An 8,792-nucleotide genomic window follows, 5' to 3' on the forward strand; every position below is an offset into this window, starting at 1 on the left:
ATTCGCCCACTCTAAGGTCTACTATGCAGTGGTGATTAGAGCATGAGATCACATCAAACGAATGACTACACCTACAAAACAACTTAATGGCAGCACCGTGAGTACATTTTGTACTCGTAGGACTTAATTCCAACATATAAGTATTTGGTGGATGCAAGGGTATTATTAGGCATTTGTATATTTGCAGAAAAGCATATGGCATTTCTAAGATGACATGCTATGAATTTATTATTAGAAGTATTAACATCAAAGTTTATGATAACAAGATAGGTGATATGTAAACATCTCATCACATTTGGTTCATTACACTACCATGGGTATAGAGAGTAGGAACAACCATAAAGCTTCATCTCGATGGACTTCAGGCTTTCAAAAACTCTGTATAGTTGTACAAATTGTATGCACACGGAAATATAGGACTAACCACCATACTCCGGATCCAGGAATAAGGGTTGCCTCACAATTTCCAACCTTTCCCTAAACTGGCCCGAGTATCCAATGAAAGGTTTGACTGGTGCCCAATTAATGCTACCACCATCTAACCAGCGCCACCTTCTTTCTAGTCTCTTGGATAAATCGGTCGTGAGTAGTTACTAGGCTTGCCGCCCCCATATGCGACATGTGGTCTGTACGGGTGGTTACTCAGACTCAAATATCCAGGTGCACGGTCCTTAACTGCTCCATGAGCTATGTAACTTGAGACCCTACACTCACAGTGACCTACCCCTCTCTTGAGCAAGAATTACCAAATTGATCATCAAGTTCATATATCAGGGTTAGGTTGGGTCCTTAATCAAAATTAGGGAAGTAAGCAAGTTGTAACCCTCATTCATTTTAGAAGTTCATTAGCCCGGTGTAGCATCCTACATGCACATGACTCATAATGGAACATGATAAGTATCATTACATTTTTAGTGAGTATCAAAATTAATGGAAGTAAACCCATTGATTAAATGAAGGCTCTAATTAATTAGTGAGTAGTTCTAACTTAGTGAAGCATCATTACGTTATTTAACCAAATCTACATGAAATGCATGACTCACAACGGAACATGATAAGTATCCAAAATAGAGCTTATAATAGTGGGGTGCCTGCCTGAAGGTTGTAGACGACAACTCACACACGATCCTCACGCTACTCGACTCCTAAAAGAAGGCAAAGATCAGGATTGAAGATAACCAAGGAAGACTTAAGGATAAAGACTTGGCTTAGAACATGGGAAGAGATGTCTAACTGTGGCTCTACTATTGCCCTATTTGAAACTAAGCTTAACCAGTGTCGTAGGGTCGAAACCGCGACAAGCATGTTGTTTGAGTCAGTGTCAGAGTACGGGGTCTTCGGTGGCTCGGGTGGACTCAGGAACACAAGAATCATGCAGAGAAGTCACAATGGTTTGTCCTGGTTCAGGCCAATTTGGTCCCTACATCCAGCAGCTGATGATCCTTATACTCAAGAACACCCAAAATCTGGAGGTTACAATAGAGTGTAAAGGAAGAAAGAGTTGGTTGGGGGTTAGCTCAGTGCTAATCCTAAGGTTGCCACACTGTTGGTGGAGTCTCCCCCTCATCGAAGTAGAAGGAGACGACGAGATGTGGTCAAGGAGAGGCTCTCAGTGACCCTCTCTGGATTGCCTTGCTCTCGGTGTAGAGCGGAGGCAGATGGAATGGAATGGAGTGTCTAGTGATCGAAGTGGGATCCTCCTCCCTCTAGGTCTGACCTTATCCCTTATATAACAAGATAGGTCAAGTACAAGGTGGTTTGAGGGTTCTAGTCTATGGTCTACATGCGCTAGAGTCTAGGAGGGCCTTGCAGTGGTGCGCCATGGACCGTCGAGGTGTCTTGGAGCCAAAGAAGCCGAGGCGTTGTCCGGCTACTCTGTTCTGACACTCGATGTGTCAGAGGTTGTCAGCTTTGACAAGCCTCCCCTGGGTGAGACCTTCTAGAGTCTTCTTAGTGGTGAAGGAGGTCGGCTCCAGGGGTTGACGTGCGGGCCCAAAAGTCCCTGAGCCCCTAGATGCCGTGGGAAGCTTTGTCTTCTTGTGTCACGCCCTGAACGTGACCCTATCGGAGGAGCAGTTGGCAGGGGTACACCTTGGGAGCGACGCCAAGGAGCCCCCAGGCATTAGTAGCCTAGGGCTTGTCTTCTTGTGCTCAGGCCTTGGCTGGCATCGTTAGCTGGGTAGGAGCCAAGAGCTAGGCTCGGAGGTGCCGTAAATCGGGAGCCCAAGGCTCTAGGCCGAGCCCAAGGCTCGGGGAAGCCCCCAAGCCCTAGGCAGAAGCTGTGGTCATGTCTGGCTCGGTTGGATCTCTTTGCTAGAAGGTGCACGCGAGTGTGCCCGATGGGCATAGCCCTTGAGCCCCCGGGCGATCCTAAAGGGGTTGGTTAGGGGGTCTTCTTTGTTCGGGCATAACATACCTGTATGTTAGGATGTCATCAAGAGCCCCCGAGCCCTTCATAGCCTCACCTAATATGATGGTGATGAAGGGCTAAATTTGATATTTTGGTGACCAAACCCTTCTTGGCAGGGACGGCTTCCGCTAGCGAGAGTGCTATGCCCTACTAGGGGCCTTCTTCTCCAGTGTGATGGATGGTGCTCGGCTGTCGAGGCTGAGCGAAGATGATGTTGATCCCTTTGTGAGTCTATGTCGCATGGGTCTTCAACTCGAGTGAGGGCTCAGCGAGCTCGTCTGGGAGTCGCCAACCGTAGGGCCGGGTTGCCCTCCTTTTTGATCGGAGCCTGTCATGGGCCGGGTGATCAAGAGTGCTGGGCTCTGGCTCGGGGCTATCTGATCATCCGGAGCACCATGCCCTTCTAACGGTTGCGATAACAGGTCCTGATCCTCTCGAGCTAGCCTTTTGGCGCAACCCTCTATAGCCATAGATCATGGAAGTGGGAGCGCGCTGAGGCTTGAACAGAGGCCCTCGTTGGGCCCACCACTCAATGGCTCCTGACCCAACTACGGGGCGTTGGTTGGTTTTTTGGGGGATGCGCCAGCCGAGCGTCCATTGATTGGGGGGGTCAGGCTGCTCCATCTGGGTAGCTGGCACAGTCCCTGAGGCCATTGTGGGGCCTCCTTGCTAGCGAAGGGGGCGGCTTCTAGGCACATCCCATCCGCTAACGCCTTGCGTAGGCGGTTGATGGCGTCTGGGTCGTCGTTCCTGGTGGAGGAGTTTTGACACGCGCGCGTACCCCCGTGCTGCCCTGTTTTGTCTGGGAGATGGGATTCGGGGCCACATGGAGCAGATCTAGTGGAGGAGGAGGCGTGACACTTGTTTCGTGTGGATCTGAGCCGTTGATGATAGCTAGTGAGCCCGGGGGGAGTTAGATCCCCCCAAGTCCAGCGAGGAGGCGAGCGTGGAGTGGGCGGCGCGTGTGGCTCGGCATAACAAGGTCGGGCCGACAGGGAGGCAGCGGTTTGCCTCTGCCTCGGGTTCAGCAACCGCCGCCGCACCGCACGATCGTGGAAGCGTGGCTGCCGCTGCATTCGGTGTACAAAAGAGGAGATGGAAAGGTGGAGATGGTGAGTTACCTTCTGCATCCGGCAAAACTTTTCCTCTTCATGTGACTTCTGCTCCCCCCGCCCCTGCGCAACCGCTTGCTACCCCTTGCCCCCGCCTTCATCCCCATGGTGGAATGGGGATCGTCTGGGGTCACTAAGGCAGAGATCAGGAGGATGGAGGAGAATGGGTTGGCACTGCAGGAGGTTCTGGCAGTTGGCTGGCGCCCCCCTGGCATTGGTGAGCTAGCGCCCACGCTCGGGGACGGGGAGATCATCTCCTTCACTACCTTCCACCATCTGGGGCTTGGCCTCCCCCTGCACCCCTTTGTGCGGGGCCTTCTGTTCTTCTACGGTCTCTGGCTTCATGACTAGATGCCGGAGGGGACCCTCCACATCACGACCTTCATCACGCTGTGCGAGGCATTATTGGGGATCGCTCCCCATTTCATGCTCTATAGGTGGGTGTTCTAGATGGTGCTGTTGTTCCCTGGTGGCGGGTTCCTGGTGATGGGGGGTGCCTGGATCTAGGTGCGTCCGCATGCTGATGGTTGGTACCTCGCCCTTGCTCTCCCACCGGGGTTCGATGGTCAAGCGAACTAGCGGGAGAGCTGGTTCTACCCTCCAACATGGTCCCGGTGCTGCCTTCTTTCATGGTGGTGAGGCCATGAGGCGTCACTCTGGAGTCGTAGTGGCTGTACCCCCTGGTGGAGGAGGCCATCGATGCCCCTACTCTCATAGGGGCTATCGAGGCCCTGAGAGCGCAGGGGCTGATCAGACTAGTGGTGGTGCGCAAATTAATCCATCACTGGGGGTGCTTCCTCATGACGCCTCGGTCACCCTCCTGGCGGAGGTGGTAGAGGTGCTATGGAAGGAACGGGAGGATGCCCTTAGGGCCACCGAGGATGCCTAGAGGGAGGTCGAAGAGGAGCAGATGGCAGTGGCAACGGCGGAGAACATTCGCGATGCAGCCCAGGCAGAGGTAGCTTGTCTGAGGGAGGAGCTCAAAGGTACGGGTTGTTTCCTTCCCTTCTCGCTTCTCGCCGATCCTAGCCCACGGGCCATGCATACAGTTTTAGCCCTAACGCCCCTTGTTTTTGATGGTGCAGGGACGAGGGAGGAGGTCCACTGCTTGATGGAGTAACTTCAGAGGTCCCAAGAGGAGGAGCAGGCTGCAAGCCCTCCTCGAGTCCCAGGGCGTGGAGACGAGGGAGCTTGCCGTGGCCTCTTCCCGCGGGGTGCGCGCGACAACGCTAGGGAGGTGAACGAGCACCTCCGTGCTTCACCGGTGTGCTTCCATGAGGCCATCGAGGATGGCGTCTAGCAGGGGGTGGCCTCTGCACCGGCTGTGGTGCACTTCCACTTCCCCGACCTGGTGCACTTCAGCACGGACTCTTTGGTAAAACCGTGGACACTCCATTGACTCATGTCGACAGCGGATAACGCTCTCATGGGTGTTTTTTTGGGGTTAGCGGACAATCCATCGAGTTGACGGACACTCCCTCTGGCTATCGATAGAACCTATGTTCTTGGGTGATCTTGGGGTTCAAGCTTAGATGTGCTCAGCTATGATCTATGCATGTGCTAGATATCTTTAGGGTAGCTTAGGTGGTTCTCTAGTCTCATGAGCTTCCTATTGCAATGAACGAAAAAGATGATTCAAAGAACAATCCATGAGATTCTTGAATGATTGAGCTAGATGAAGATTTCTTGAACTTACTCTACAAATGATGGAACCACCACCAGCAAGAAATCCTTCAATCTTTCACCAAAAACCACAAATTAGTTCTTGGGAGGAAAATCCAAGAAATGAAAGCTACTTCTCTTGAGCTCACCAAGAACAAGATGGAAGATTTTGATGGTGTCCATGGAGTGGTGATGGTGATTCCTTCCATTTCCTTCTCCTTCTCCAATCTCCCTTCCAATCCTTTCTCTCTCTAGTTCTAGGGTTCATCCTTGTTCTTGGGGTGTAGAGAGAGAGAGGGAGAGTGGCAAATGAATGGGTGAGTGAGAGAGTGGGTGAGAGGGTATAGCTTTAGCTAATGAAATGTCCCAACTCATGCTGACATGTGGGTCCCACTCCTTAAGTAACAAACAACTCATTCCCCACTTCTTACTGCTGATCTGTGTTCCATCGGATGGTCCGGTAGAGCTGGCAGACTGTCTGATATATCTCTGTCTGCCCTAAATTTGCTCAACTATTTGGGTGGTTCGGTACTGGGGATCGTGTTGTCAAGTCTTGTGATAATCTCTGAGATTGAGTTGGTGTCGATGATGTCAATAGGGTGTCTCTTAATCCAACAAGGGTTTCCACCATTGCTTAGATTATGAACCTGACCATGGCTATCCGAAAGTGATTGCGGGTTCTTCTTGGTATATTCTCAACGATCCATCTAGCTCAAGGCATCAGGGATCAGTATAGGAGCTTTGATGATTGCTCACTTGTATGGTAAAAAATGACAGCCTACATTGTAATGAACTTCGGTCATTACAAAACCTCCCCTCCTTAAAATTGAGCTCGTCCTCAAGCTCGCCTGAAGGTTCTTAGGGAAACTTTCTGATGACCTGACATCTTATGATGACTCTTCTAGAAGTATCAAAACTCGGCGACTTTTTCCTCTCTAGGATTCCAAGCATCATCTCATCTCTTTCTTTACTTTGGTGGTTTGACCGATGCAGCTCAGGTCCTCTCCATTTAGTACTCAGTCATAACCTTTATAACTTTCTAAGGTTGGGGTTTTAGGTCCAAAGGACAATGTCTCTAGGCATCCTCTGCATATTGGCGGACGATCCAGTATACGTGCCGGATGATCCGATAACTTCGGAGGGTTGATAATTAACTTAGGGTTTCCATTATCCAACTTGGTGGATGGTTTGATGAAGCTGTTGGACTCTCCAGTTAGTCACGACCTATAAATAGGCCGATAGTGACTGAATGAGTCATCTCATTTCCATTTTTAGCAACTGCCATCGCTGTTGCCTTCTGTGCCACCATCATCGACGTGCACGTGCTCTGAGTGATTTCGCTCGTGGTCCAGGGCTTCCACGTGCTTCTTCATCATGCCTAGAGGGTACATTTGATTCATTTCTCCCCTCCTTTACTTTATTCCCCTCCCTTTTTGTTGCACCTAGGTTACTCCGATCTGTGATTTGGTTAGGGTTTGGAGTAAACCATTTTGGGGATTTGGTACAGCATCTCTAGTAGTACATTTGTGCACGATTTGGTGAGGTAGAATGGCGTGTTTGCAGAGATATGAGGATTCTAAATTTTTCCATGGTTACTGCTCTTATTTGTGCTGGCTTCGATAGTGGCAGATAGTCCGGTGAATTGGCAGGAGGTTCTGCTGAGTCTGTAACTGCTCTTACTGGTACGACCTGTGATTCTGACGGACCGTTCGCGAGATACCGCGGACACTCCGCAAAAATCAATTTGTATGTGCTGTACTGCTTTTATACCGCTGCTTGTATTGGCAGAACGTTTCGGTGCCTCTGGCGGAATATTTCGGTAGCCTCATGCTGCTCTCTGTCTGTCTTTATACTGTAGATCTATAATTCATCGGACTGTCCGTGACTTGGCGGATACTCCGTCAACTATCTGTTACTGTTTTGTTCCAATTTGATCCATTTATTATTCAAACCTTGCAGGGCTTACTTAGATAGCACCTATACCTTGTATATCTACTGGAGTCCACCATTTTTCATCACATGACTTAGAGAGCTCGAATTTTTGCTTGACTACCCATATGTTGCTGATCCTTGGTCGTTCGTGTGATGTTGCAGGGTCTGGTGCAGGTCCTAGCCGCTGGCTGGAAAAGGCTATGCAGGCATCTTCTTCAGATGAGGATGATGGTGAAGAAGTCTTCCCAATAAACATGTCAGCCATTCCCAAGGGGCGCTATCACTGGGTTTCGGCTGAGATTAGCAATGTTGCTTTGTCTAGGCACTTTGGACAAGCTAGGGATTCTCCAACTTCCTTCTTCCACACCAGTGATCAATTCAGGCTGTACCGTGGGGGTATTGACATCAGGCCGATGCATGTAGAACAACAATGGCTGAGTTGGCTGCAACTGGAGTTCTTCGCGTCTATGAGCAGCTTGGTTGACCTTCTCAGAGGCATGGGCTTGAGGAGGATTCTTGAGTTCTGGCAAGATTGGAATGAGACAGTGATCCGGCAATTCTATGGCACGCTGGAGGTTCAAGCTAAAAAGGAGAAGCTGATCTGGATGACTGGCACACGCAGGTTCAAGGCTATGTTCAAGGATCTTGCAGCTGCTGTGAAGTTGAGCTACCATGGCATGAAGCGGGGCAAATTGGTCATTGACCTTCCAGTGTTGAGGGCAGATGAGGTGTCTTGATTCCGCTATCAGGAGACATCTACCTATGGTCCACAGGGAAGCTTGAGGAGGCTTTCGAAAGTGATCTTCGAGATTTTGAGGCACACTGTGGTACCTTCTACTGAAGGTGATGATATTGCCATTGGTTGGCCCTTCTTCGAGATCATCAACATTGTGTTGACTGGTGACCCGATCAACTTGCTGGACTAGATAGTGCATCAGATGTTGGAGTGCAAGCGAGACGTGAATGCTCCCCTGGTCCTTCAGCCGTACATCATGGCTCTAGTGCTTTGCACTATCAAGGACTTCTATGGCACTTGCGATATCATTCATCAGGTCTATTGGCCATTTATTGAGGATGAGGCCTATCTAGCATGGGAGGCATTTCCAATGGCTTGCAGGATTCCAGGCCAAATTCCCCAGGTATGTTCCATTAATTTCCTTTTCTTCTCATGCTGCATCCGGGTTAGTATCTTACTTTGTTGTGATACCTTTAAATTCTCAGTCCGTTATGTGTTGATTATGTAGAGCCTGTGTCTCTTGCCCTATTTGAAACTAAGCTTAACCTAGTATTGCTGACCTCTTGGGTAAGCTTTCTAAATAACTAACACTTACTGTCTTCTTGATGGACTCCCTGACCCATGTGGCGGACACTCTGTTAGGTTGGGCTCTAAGGTGACTTGGGTCTGGGTTGACTCTGTTTGGGTGGATGGACACTCCATCGGGGGTGACGGACACTCCGGTGGTTTAGGACTTAGGCGTTCCTAGGGGTTTCATCATCTATCGGATGGTCCGAGCTAGGTGTCGGAAACTCCGGTAGGAACTAAGAGGTCTTGGGTTTTCTAGGTTGTTGAGTCTATAAATCAACGGACACTCCATGAAGGTTCAAGGATGCTCCACTAAGAACTGGGTGCTCTCGGGTTGTGGGGTTGTTCACTCTTATAAAATCAACGGACTCTC

Source organism: Miscanthus floridulus, chromosome 10 (genome assembly GCF_019320115.1).
Source record: "Miscanthus floridulus cultivar M001 chromosome 10, ASM1932011v1, whole genome shotgun sequence".
Lineage (NCBI taxonomy): Eukaryota > Viridiplantae > Streptophyta > Magnoliopsida > Poales > Poaceae > Miscanthus > Miscanthus floridulus.